At 47.7% G+C, this 13,456-nt stretch overlaps 3 non-coding genes across 3 annotated transcripts; 1 reads left to right on the plus strand and 2 right to left on the minus strand.

Annotated features, from left to right (window-relative positions):
• Nucleotides 1-3,950: 3,950 nt before the first annotated feature.
• On the minus strand, nt 3,951-4,055 carry LOC124551537. The gene has a single exon (XR_006967898.1). It is a non-coding gene; the product is annotated as a U6 spliceosomal RNA (small nuclear RNA).
• A 6,809-nt stretch (nt 4,056-10,864) lies between these two features.
• Trnat-ugu lies at nt 10,865-10,938 on the minus strand. The gene has a single exon. It is a non-coding gene; the product is annotated as a tRNA-Thr (tRNA).
• A 430-nt stretch (nt 10,939-11,368) lies between these two features.
• On the plus strand, nt 11,369-11,442 carry Trnat-ugu. The gene has a single exon. It is a non-coding gene; the product is annotated as a tRNA-Thr (tRNA).
• The last annotated feature ends 2,014 nt before the right edge of the window (nt 11,443-13,456 follow it).

A 13,456-nucleotide genomic window follows, 5' to 3' on the forward strand; every position in this document is an offset into this window, starting at 1 on the left:
TAGCGGGATGGGTATATTACCCATACTAAGGGAATGTGGGAATGCCAGTAGCATATCCGCTGTTTCTGCAGTTTGCTCCCACCTCCAGTTCCGTTCGTGGTGGTTCTTCCGTCTTCAGCTATGGCTGTCCTCAGCCAATTGAAAAGTATGAAAGTCACACGACACGAAAGCAGCGCATTTGCTGCAGGAAATACGAAACTGCCAAGACGCCTAAGTGATAGTTTCATACTTTCTGCGATATGATTAGCGCTCTCGCATCTCATTTGTGTTTATATGGACATACTTATACAGTAGACATTCAAGATGACAAAATGTGTAGGTTTATTAGATTACAAAACACAGACAGTTTCACTGTTTCGAAACAGCGTATCGAAACATTACATTGTACTGTTTCATTTGTTTCGAAACAGTTACGTGTTTCAGTTTGCCCATCTCTAGTAATTATAAAGATTTCTACGTCAACACTCAACACGTCAGCGGCTGTTATGGCAGCACTGTGTAGTATGTCAGCAGGGCAGCCAACTCCTAAAAGATTTTAGTTTACTTCGATTTTCAGTCTAGCAAATACATTGCTTGTACCTGCTCGTCGCACTGCTCCAAAATTAGTGTCAAGCATTGTCACCGCAAAATGCAGTACACTTACTCTTATCAATTTCATTTTCTTCTAATGCAGTAATTCAGTACGTACTTTCTGTAGTGGCGTTTTCATTTGGCAGCTTTTTTTTTTTTTTTTTTTTTTTTTTGATGGGGTTTAAGGGCGCTCAGCTACTGAGGTCATTAGCGCCCAGTCACTGTTGTTAGAGCACATGGAATCTAGTAAAACTCAAGGGGAAGGGGGGGACACCAGAAGGACCTGACAAAGATGCAGATAAAATAAGTAAAAAGGTTAGATGTCTTTGGACAAGCCAGTCAAAGTTATAAAATGCAGAATACGAGCAGCTGCTCGAGCGTCATCAGCTAAAACATCTGGTAAAGTAGAAGGCAGGGACAGGACAACACGAAATTGACTAAAACAGGGACACGACAATAAAACATGGCGCACTGTTAATGCCTGACCACAAGGGCACTGCGGAGCTGGGTCACCGGAGAGCAGGTAGCGGTTGCTAAACCGGCAATGCCCAATCCGCAACCTGGTCAGAAGGACCTCCTCTCGCCGAGATGGTCGGGAGGAGGTTGTCCAAGCAGTTGGGAGCGGTTTTACTGCCCGGAGCTTGTTTCCTTGAAGGGATGACCAAGCATCCCACCACAACGACACAAGCCTCTTACATACATCCCCACGAACGTCAGATGACGGGACACAATGGGAGGCTGGCCGAGGCAGGAGGACTGCAGCCTTGGCTGCAGCATCCGCAGCCTCATTCCCAGGCACTCCTACATGTTCGGGAAGCCACAGAAAGCTGACAGGAGAACCATTATCAGCGAAAGAATGGAGGGACTGCTGTATCCGTTGAATCAAGGGATGGACCGGATAGGGAGCTCCAAGGGTCTGAAGAGCACTGAGTGAGTCAGAGCAGAGTACATACGATGAATGGCGGTGGCGGCGGGCATACTGAACGGCCTGATGGAGAGCAAAAAGCTCGGCCGTAAAGCTCGAACATTGGTCGAGGAGCCGGTATTTAAAGGTGGCGGCCCCGACGACAAAGGCACAGCCGACACCATCGTCAGTTTTGGAGCCATTGGTGTAAATAAAGGTGTGACCGGCAAGTCGAGCACGAAGTTCGACAAACCGTGAGCAATACACTGCAGCCGGAGTACCCTCCTTCGGGAGTGAGCTGAGGTCGAGATAAATATGAACCGGAGCCTGGAGCCAAGGTGGTGTCGGGCTCTCACCCTCTCTGAAGGTGGTAGGGAGGGCAAAATCCAATTGTCGAAGCAGGCGACGGAAGCGGACTCCGGGGGGCAGCAGGGCAGACACATACAACCCGTACTGACGGTAGAGAGAATCGGCGAAGAAGGACTGGTAAGAGGGGTGGTCGGGCGTAGACAACAGCCGGCTGGCATACCGACACAGCAGTACGTCGCGCCAGTAGGTCAATGGTAATTCGGCAGCTTCAGCATAAAGACTCTCGACAGGACTAGTGTAGAAGGCTCCGGTCGCAAGACGTATCCCCCGATGGTGGATAGAGTTGAGCCGGCGTAAGAGGGATGGCCGAGCGGACGAGTAGACGAAGCTCCCATAATCCAGCTTCGATCGGACTATGGACCGATACAAGCGAAGCAGGACAGTGCGATCCGCTCCCCAAGATGAACCGCTAAGAACTCTGAGGACATTAAGGGAACGTGTACAACGGGCCGCCAAATAAGAGACATGTGGAGACCAACACAGTTTCCTGTCCAACGTGAGCCCTAGAAACTTAGTTGTTTCCACGAATGGGAGAACAACGGGACCGAGATGTAAGGATGGCGGAAGGATCGCTTTATATCGAGAAAAATTGATACAAACCGTCTTCTCTTCAGAGAACCGGAAGCCATTTGCCACGCTCCATGAGTAGAGGCTGTCTAGGCAACGCTGAAGGCAGCGCTCCAGGAGGCATGTTCTCTGGGCACTGCAGTAGATCGCGAAGTCATCGACAAAGAGAGAGCCTGAGACATTAGGTGGAATACAATCCATAATTGGATTGATCGCGATGGCAAAAAGGGCTACGCTCAAGACGGAGCCCTGAGGCACTCCGTTCTCCTGGAGGAAGACGTCGGACAATACGGAACCCACACGTACCCTAAACTTTCGATCCGTTAAAAAGGAATCAATAAAAAGGGGCAGGCGACCGCGTAGGCCCCACCTGTGCGTAGTGCGGAGGATACCTCCTCTCCAACACGTATCATAAGCCTTCTCCAAGTCGAAGAACACGGCTACCGTTTGGCGCCTTCGCAAAAAGTTGTTCATGATGAATGTCGACAAGGTCACAAGGTGGTCAACAGCGGAGCGGCGGCGACGAAAGCCGCATTGGACATTAGTAAGTAGTCGTCGAGATTCAAGAATCCAGACTAACCGAGCATTAACCATGCGCTCCATCACCTTACAGACACAGCTTGTAAGAGAAATGGGGCGGTAACTAGAAGGAAGGTGTCTATCCTTCCCGGGTTTGGGTATAGGAACAACGACGGCGTCACGCCAACGCATGGGGACCTGACCTTCGGTCCAGACGCGATTGTAGGTACGAAGAAGGAAGCTTTTGCCCGCCGGAGAAAGGTGTGCCAGCATCTGAACGTGAATGGCATCTGGCCCCGGAGCAGAGGACCGGGACAGTGCAAGCGCACGTTCGAGTTCCCGCATAGTAAAGGGGGCATTATAAGTTTCCAGATTCAGCGAGTGGAAGGAAGGTCGCCGAGCCTCTTCTGCCTCTTTCCTGGGAAGGAAGGCACGGTGGTAATGGGCGGAGCTTGAAACCTCCGCGAAAAAGCGGCCAAAGGCGTTGGAGACATCCACAGGATCAACAAGGACCTCATTACCTGAGGTCAGGCCAGGTACCGAGGAGTGGGCCTTAATGCCAGACAGCCGGCGCAGGCCACCCCAAACGACGGAAGAGGGAGTAAAACTGTTAAAGAAGCTGGTGAAAGAGGCCCAACAAGCTTTTTTGCTGTCTTTGATGACTCTACGGCATTGCGCTCGGAGTCGTTTGTATTCAATACAATTCGCCAACGTAGGATGGCGGCGAAAGGTGCGTAAAGCACGTCGTCGAGCACGGATAGCGTCTCTACAAGCCTCATTCCACCAGGGGACGGAAATGCGACGTGAAGAAGAGGTAGTGCGAGGAATGGAACGTTCGGCAGCATTGATGATAACAGCCGTGAGGTATTCGACCTGACTGTCACAACTGAGAAAATCGTGGTCCGGAAAGGTCGCCAGGGAGGAGTAAAGTCCCCAGTCAGCTTTCTCTATGTTCCAGCTCGAAGGACGTGGGGATGGGGTGTGGTGCAGGAGACGAACGACACAGGGGAAGTGGTCGCAAAAATATGTGGAACGCTTCACGATTTTGCGTGTCATCCTTGCGCAGGGGCCATGCTAATCTTCTCTGTATCGTTCCAATTTTAGTATATGTACCGCCGAAGCGAGTTGGCAGCGAAACTGAATTCAAGCAATTTAACTTGAATGGTATTCTGACGTGTAAAATATTGAATAACTAATGGAAACATTTTTTCAGCCTTTTGATTACTCGCGTCTGTAGCTATTGAATAACAGCGGACCAGTGAGAGGTCGTCAGATATTTGTCTGACAGTGTCAGGTGCCATAACTGCTCCCGAAAGTGCTGTTGTTTTGCTTCTCCCCAACGTCACACTCTTCGCTGTGATAGAATCGTTACGAAGATGGGAGCTTAGGCTAGAAGTACAATCCACCGATTTCAGACACATATGATATTTTACGGTATGAGAACACATTGTTAATTCCGCTTCAGCTACTGATTGGCTCTGTTTTGATCAGTTTTAAATAAAAAAGTTGTCTATTTTTTAAGTGCTAGCAGAGTACATGTTTGATTTATGCTTTTGGCTGCCTAAATGATCTGTGTTATCTGCCCTTCCTCCATATGAAATGGAAACATAAAACATATTCTACATTCCACTTCATAGTCATGGCTTCCTCCTTTGACGAAAGACCATTCTTCTGCATATTTCTCTTGAAAGGAACACTTTCGCTTTTGCATTTGGAGCTCACTTCATACACAGAGTAAGCCTCGGAAGAGAACCCCGTGGCTGCAACGTCGTTACTGAACGGAATCCCAAAACAAGAGTTTATAATAGAAATAAGCGTTACGCGCAATAAAGGCCATTTAATAGACGCTGGGACGTGCAACAATGAAACAAAAATCATTATTTTGCCTAACAGTGGCAGTTGAAATAAAAATCCACGCCAGCATTTGGGAAGAAATAGACGGTATGAGCGTATTTCTCTGGCATCACAACACCTGTACTAAAAGCCATTTTCGGGACACTCATTTTTTGATCCGAAACCGGGAGTGTCTCGGAAAACCGTGACATCAGGCAAGTCTACTTATGGGTAGTATATGTGAAGTCCTTCTGTATCTACCTTTTGTTCACATTTGCGTCTAAATTTTTACATTTTTATGTTTTATTCGTTGCTTCAATTTTATTTCCCTTGATTTGTATAGAAATGGAAACCTCCATGAACTCCTTGTTTGTTTTTTGCTTTGTATACTTCTAGCTGACAGCTGCCTTACAAGAGCAAGGTGAAAAGAAAACTAGACACATTTTCCTCAATTATTAAAGTTCAAAAATATGGTTCAAATGGCTCTGAGCACTATGGAACTCGGAACATCTGTCATCAGTCCCCTAGAACTTAGAACTACTTAAACCTAACTAACCTAAGGATATGATTCGAACCTGTGACCGTAGCAGTCACGCGGTTCCGGACTGAAGTGCCTAGAACCGCACGGCCACGGCGGCCGGCCATTACAGTTCCACATGATGAAACATGATGAAACGCCCAAATCAAAAAGAAATCGACACCGCCACAATTTCAGTGACTCACTGCCAGTAGCATATTCTTCTCTGTGTGGACCGTACCAATATATAGCTCGCGTAACAGTTGTGAACTCTGCTATGAATGCAGGGCAGGATATAGCTGAGGTTATACCATCTCTATTTTTCTTGTGGCTTTCGGGTGGTGAGCTGTTGACAAAACTATAAATAGCTTATTAGCTTGGAATTTTTGACATAATAATGGAACTTACTTCATTTGTTTTACATATCCTAATCCCTAGTAACAGAAAAAAATATTTTAAGTGAGACGTTTGTGTCCCGCTGGACTAGAGGAGGAATAAATTTAGGAAACCTTTTATTCCTGCTCAAGTGGGACTTATACACCCCCACTTAAAATAATTACAAAACTATAAACAACAATTAAACTTAGAAACATGACGTCACTCAGAATGCTTAACAAAAGCAGAAAACCAGTTTTTACAGTAATAAGTGCAATTTTAATTAATTCAGTGACAAATGAGTAAAGCCTACTAGCAACGTTTCAAGAAATAGAATCGAGTGAAGACTCTAGGAGAATGCACTACTACTCTCCACGTACAGCTCCCGTAAGGGCCGCGACGATAGGACTTACTGCATTTCTAACAGACGCGTGTAAGCAACCACTCATCCTGTGCTCTGTACGGGATCGGAACGGACAGAAACCCTGGTGTAACGACAAACACCCTCTACCATGCACCACGATATGCAGAGCATTTATGTAGATCTAGCTGCTCGTTGTTAGAGTTATTAGGATCTAAGCCTTTAATATCTTTTGCCGTCCTGCTTGATATATTTTGACTGAGTGATTGCTGACGTAGTTAAGTTCCTCTCATGCTCAAAAAACCCAGAAAACATTTTCACGTACTGGCGCTTAAGAACGCTAAAGCATAACAAATCGGAAAAACAGTATATCAAAATTTCGAAGTTTCGGAAAGGAAACACATCAATATGTCCTGCAGATAGAGCAGTAATAATTCAAAATTGGTAAATGATGAACTACTCTAAAAAGAAAAGAACGCACCACGAAGGAATTATCCGAATGGGACAGAAGTCCACAGAGGTGAATTTCATGCACAGACAAACGAATGAATTCAATTTCAGCAAAAATTTCATGGATTTATTCAGAGAAAGAACTTCAAAAAACGAGTAAGTCAGTAACGCGTTGGTCCATCCTTGGCCCTTGTGCAAGCAGTTATTCGGCTTGTCATTGATTGGTTGAGTTGTTGGTGCCCTCTTGAGGGATACCGTGCCAAATTCTGTCCAACTGGCATGTTAGATCGTCAAAATCCCGAGATCGTTATGGGGTCTTCCCCATAATACTCCAAATATTGTGAATTGGGGAGAGATATGGCGACCTTGCTGGCCAAGGTAGGGATTGGCAAGGATGAAAATAAGCAATAGAAACTCTCGCCCTGTACTGGGGGGATATTATGTTGCTGAAATGTGAGCCCAGAAAGATTTCCCATGAAACGCAACAAAACAGGGCGTAGAAATCGTCGACGCAACGTTGTGTTGAAAGAGTGCCGCGGTTTGAACATCAAAGAGGTCCTGCTATGAAACTAAATGGCACCCCGGGCCATCACTCCAGGATCTCGGGTCGTATGGCGAGCAACGGTGGGACTGCTATCCTAAGGATCTCCAGAACGTCTCCAGACATGCTTTCGGCATGGGATTTCACTGAATGGAGTAGGGTTGTCTTCATTGATAAGTCTCGTCTCAAACTGAGCCCCGATGACTAGGAGAGAGATATTTAGAGACGCCTCGTGCAGTGATCAGATACCAACCTGACTGTCCCCCCTATACTGCCCTACAACCACGAATGATGATGTGGGGTGCCATTTCTTCTCATAGCAGGTCCCCTTTGGTTGTCATACGCTGCACCCTTACAGCACATCAGTAAGTTGACGATATTCTACGCCCCATTTTGTTGCCCTTCATGACAAGTCATCCTGAATTTCCCTTTCAGCAAGATAATACCCGCCCACAGACGACGAGAGTTTCTACTGCTTGTCTTTGTTCTTGCCAAACCCTGCCTTTGGCACTAAAGTCGCCGGATCTCTCGCCCCCCCCCCACCCCAATCTGGAGCGTTATGGGCAGGGCCTTCCAACCAGTTCGGCATTCTGATGACCTCACGCGCCAACTGGATAGCAGTTGGCACGACACCTCTGAGGACGCCATAGAGCAACTATCAATGGCAAGGCGGGTTTGGTTGATTTGGGGGAAGAGACCAAACTGCGAGGTCATCGGTCTCATCGGATTCGGGTGGGATGGTGAAGGAAGTCGGCCGTACCCCTTCAAAGGAACCATCCCGGCATTTGCCTGAAGCGATTTAGGGAAATCACGGAAAAGCTAAATCAGGATGGCCGGACGCGGGATTGAACCGTTGTCCTCCCGAATGCGAGTCCAGTGTGCTAACTACAGCGCCACCTCGCTCGGTTAATGCCAAAGCGAATAAGCGCTTGCATAAGGACCAGAAGTGCACCAGTGCATTATTGACTTTCTCAATTTGTGAAGCTCTTTCTGTAAACAAATCACCCAATTTCTTTGTCTGTATGTGTACATCACATCTAACGATTTCCGTCCCCTTCGAATTATTCCTTCGTAGTGCGTCGTTTATTTTTTCTTACGTTATAAAAGTAACAAATTATCCATTGCCCTTCATAAACCGTAACCTATTATTTGCCGTGCGAATAAGAGTAAACAGCAATAATAAAATCACGAATTAGATACTGTAAATTAAATAAACTAGTGACACCAGTGAAGAATGTATCAGCACACACAGACGTAGTGGGGTTGTGGACAAAAGTGTGGAAACATCGCAAGAAATGCAGGCTTCAACATTAACGTAGATGCTTTCCAAGCCTGCAGGTTGCGCTGTTTTATTTGACCACGAAAGGCACGTCTGTAACGTATTCAATACGTTACAAAGTCACTCGCGGTCCGAACACTGTTCTGTGTAAAACTTCCTGGCAGATAAAACTGTGTGCCGGACCGAGACTCGAACTCGAGACCTTTGCCTTTCGCGGCCAAGTGCTCTACCGTCTGAGCTACCCAAGCACGACTCACGCTCCGTCCTCACAGCTTTACTTCTGCCAGTACCTCGTCTCCTACCTTCCAAACTTTACAGAAGCTCTCCTCCGAACCTTGCAGAACTAGCACTCCTGAAAGAAAGGATATTGCGGAGACATGGCTTAGACAGAAGGTAGGTGACGAAATGCTGGCAGAAGTAAAACTGTGAGGACGGGGCGTGAGTCGTGCTTGGGAAGCTCAGATGGTAGAGCACCTGCCCGCGAAAGGCAAAGGTTCCGAGTTCGAGTCTCGGTCCGGCACACAGTTTTAATCTGCCAGGAAGTTTCATATCAGCGCACGCTCCGCTGTAGGGTGAAAATATCATTCTAGAAACATCCCCCAGGCTGTGGCTAAGCCATGTCTCCGCAATATCCTTCGGAACTTTTGAAGGACATACTTGGTGGTATTGTGGACAAATTTGAAATTGTAAAATATGTTGGAGACAATGATAATTACCAGTGTAAAATTCGATGCTCTTTATCTTGTGAAGGATTCAGTCAGGACGACCAGCTAACTGATGAAATGAAAAGATGTTAACAAAATTGCATCAGATATTGTTGATAATGAACCACCTGCTTAAAAACACTAATTTTACGTAAATGTATTATTCTGTTCTTATATGTACCTAGTTATGTTGATTGCCTTATATATGGTATTACATCTTTGAACGTCGTTTTATTTCTATCATCTGTAATCAAAAACACTCAACGACTTCGCGTTTTACTGCCTTTCATCATACACAGGACATGTCCCAAAACAAACACGGGTTTGTAGCGCTCAATCAGTGCTTGTGGTAGTTATAAATCTGTAGACGATTGGAAGACGTGTGCCTTGAATTGAGCACAGGTTTAGAAAGGGAATTACCGCTGAAAACCTTAGCGTGTCCAAGGGCCTGGGAACGGGGAGGGCGGGAGGGGCGCAAGTACCTATGTATGTGGAGGCTAGTGTGTGGGAAGAACAATGTATAACATGCTGGATGGCTCTGAGCACTATGGGACTCAACATCTTAGGTCATAAGTCCCCTAGAACTTAGAACTACTTAAACCTAACTAACCTAAGGACATCACACACACCCATGCCCGAGGCAGGATTCGAACCTGCGACCGTAGCAGTCCCGCGGTTCCGGACTGCAGCGCCAGAACCGCTGGACTACCGCGGCCGGCTATAACATGCTGGACCATCAACGCATAAAAAGTTATGATGATTTTTTTCAACAAGTCTTCATGAGTAGCATTCGACTCTCCTTGAACCAGTTTTTCATTCACCTATTTTTTTCTGGTTTGAACATAATATGTACCTGAAAGAAACACGTAATGAGACGGTTCAGCAGTTTCCCTACTGTAGAACATCCGCTATATTGTGTTTTTCATTTATAAAAAAAATAGTTTTACCCACCAGCACCTCTTGAGATAGTTTGCAGTCAATGTCAAATTTACATTCGGATGCGTCACCTGCTCGATTTGACGTAACGACAGGTAAACACTTTTTTTGTTCCCGCCGAGCAAACCACTTATTTTATTGCGTTTCCGCGGCACACGAGCGTATCTGTCTTTGTGTTCTACGAACTCAGTCACGTGCTATTACCCTCTTACGTCGTGCTCCTCGGGTTTGCACGGGGTCATTAGCTGGATTTCGACATCACTCATCGCGAGGCTTATCGACTCGCAAATGAAATTTGCTGGAGTGTGTTTCAGATATCTCTCGAGAGCGATAATTTACGCACAATTTAACGAGCTTCGCACTCGAGTGGGTCTCGACGATCACTTTTCTGCTGGCAGTGCGTATCTCGTGGACGGTCCGAGTAATTGTTGCAGGGTTTCACTAACAGAGATGTGAAACTACTTGTCGAAGAATCGGTGGTGTCTGAGTCCGCTGCTATGATGCGAAATGGAATATTCAGATTTTACTCATTAAGATATGGAAAATGCTACAGCGAATAAGTATAGTACCTGAGGAAAACAACACTGCTTCAGTACGGTACAATTTTCTGTACACTTCTGCACGTTAAAGGTGGTGATCCGTCGCTTTTGGATGGAATACTGCACACGCCTCTGCAGCGAATTCCGATTTCTTTCGACCATCCCCGGATTCGCTCGTAACTCTTGACAAGGCTGTAGCTTTCGCTGTTTTTGAGATGACCACTTGCTGAAAAATCCAAAGGAATGAGGATAGTGATCTTCAGAAGCTAAGGCAACGACCCTGCTCGACCTATCCATCTCTGAACGTACTGAAGATCTAGCGCGAAATTAGCATGATACATTAATACCTTCAGCTGCTGACGGGTGTTGATATATATCAACGGGGACAGGTGAAAAAGTGTGCCCCGACCGGGACTCGAACCCGGGATCTCATGCTTACATGGCAGACGCTCTATCCATCTGAGCCACCGAGGACACAGAGGACAGTGCGACTGCAGGGATTATCTCGCGCACGCCTGCCGCGAGACCCACATTCTCACCTTATATGTCCAGACACTACATTCGTAGTGTCCTTACCCAACACACTCAGTACTCGTGGAAGATATTCTTACCAAGTCCCGTAAGAGTTCGGGTAATATGTGTGCATCCGCAGAGAAGAGGAAGAACAGACACCAGATCCATATAAGTATATAGTTCTGGTCATACGGGCCGTGTCCTTCTTCTTCTGTGCGGATGTACACATATTACCCGAACTCTTACGGGGCTAGGTAAGAATATCTTCCACGAGTAATGAGTGTGCTGGGTAGGGACACTACGAATGTAGTGTCTGGACATATAAGGTGAGAATGTGGGTCTCGCGACAGGCGTGCGCGAGATAATCCCTGCAGTCGCACTGCCCTCTGTGTCCTCGGTGGCTCAGATGGATAGAGCGTCTGCCATGTAAGCATGAGGTCCCGGGTTCGAGTCCCGGTCGGGGCACACTTTTTCACCTGTCCCCGTTGATATATATCAACGCCCGTCAGCAGCTGAAGGTATTAATATATACACTCCTGGAAATGGAAAAAAGAACACATTGACACCGGTGTGTCAGACCCACCATACTTGCTCCGGACACTGCGAGAGGGCTGTACAAGCAATGATCACACGCACGGCACAGCGGACACACCAGGAACCGCGGTGTTGGCCGTCGAATGGCGCTAGCTGCGCAGCATTTGTGCACCGCCGCCGTCAGTGTCAGCCAGTTTGCCGTGGCATACGGAGCTCCATCGCAGTCTTTAACACTGGTAGCATGCCGCGACAGCGTGGATGTGAACCGTATGTGCAGTTGACGGACTTTGAGCGAGCGCGTATAGTGGGCATGCGGGAGGCCGGGTGGACGTGCCGCCGAATTGCTCAACACGTGGGGCGTGAGGTCTCCACAGTACATCGATGTTGTCGCCAGTGGTCGGCGGAAGGTGCACGTGCCCGTCGACCTGGGACCGGACCGGGACCGCAGCGACGCACGGATGCACGCCAAGACCGTAGGATCCTACGCAGTGCCGTAGGGGACCGCACCGCCACTTCCCAGCAAATTAGGGACACTGTTGCTCCTGGGGTATCGGCGAGGACCATTCGCAACCGTCTCCATGAAGCTGGGCTACGGTCCCGCACACCGTTAGGCCGTCTTCCGCTCACGCCCCAACATCGTGCAGCCCGCCTCGAGTGGTGTCGCGACAGGCGTGAATGGAGGGACGAATGGAGACGTGTCGTCTTCAGCGATGAGAGTCGCTTCTGCCTTGGTGCCAATGATGGTCGTATGCGTGTTTGGCGCCGTGCAGGTGAGCGCCACAATCAGGACTGCATACGACCGAGGCACACAGGGCCATCACCCGGCATCATGGTGTGGGGAGCGATCTCCTACACTGGCCGTACACCACTGGTGATCGTCGAGGGGACACTGAATAGTGCACGGTACATCCAAACCGTCATCGAACCCATCGTTCTACCATTCCTAGACCGGCAAGGGAACTTGCTGTTCCAACAGGACAATGCACGTCCGCATGTATCCCGTGCCACCCAACGTGCTCTAGAAGGTGTAAGTCAACTACCCTGACCAGCAAGATCTCCGGATCTGTCCCCCATTGAGCATGTTTGGGACTGGATGAAGCGTCGTCTCACGCGGTCTGCACGTCCAGCACGAACGCTGGTCCAACTGAGGCGCCAGGTGGAAATGGCATGGCAAGCCGTTCCACAGGACTACATCCAGCATCTCTACGATCGTCTCCATGGGAGAATAGCAGCCTGCATTGCTGCGAAAGGTGGATATACACTGTACTAGTGCCGACATTGTGCATGCTCTGTTGCCTGTGTCTATGTGCCTGTGGTCCTGTCAGTGTGATCATGTGATGTATCTGACCCCAGGAATGTGTCAATAAAGTTTCCCCTTCCTGGGACTATGAATTCACGGTGTTCTTGTTTCAATTTCCAGGAGTGTATTTCTAATTTCCTCCTAGACGAATATAAGTATGAAGACCTAGCGGTCGCCCTGCATCAGCAGAGAAATGTGCCGATGCCCAACCATGCATCCAGTAAATTTAGCAATTCTTGAAGCCCGGTTAAATGTGACTTAAGGCATTTCAAATATCTTGTTACTAACCGCAGCAACACACTGTAAGACAAAAATAAGCAGCACGAATGGATTATCGAAACTGGACGGAATCGGCATTTACACACAATGAAATGATTACAATTTCAGAAAAATTGGATGATTTATTCGAGAGAACGAACTTCACAAATTGAGCAAGTCAGTAACTCGTTGGACGACAACTGGCCCTTATGCAAGCACATTTGGATTTGCACTGACAATCAAAGGGTTCCTAATATGAAACGAAGTGGCACCCCAGACTATCAATTCTGGTTGGCGGATGGTATGGCTAGTGACGGGCTCGTATCCCACCGCTGTCTGGGGAGTACGTCTGCGGTGGTCATCGGGGCTCAACCGGAAGCGGGGTTC

The sequence above is a fragment of the Schistocerca americana genome, chromosome 9, assembly GCF_021461395.2.
Source record: "Schistocerca americana isolate TAMUIC-IGC-003095 chromosome 9, iqSchAmer2.1, whole genome shotgun sequence".
In the NCBI taxonomy this organism is placed as follows: Eukaryota; Metazoa; Arthropoda; class Insecta; order Orthoptera; family Acrididae; genus Schistocerca; species Schistocerca americana.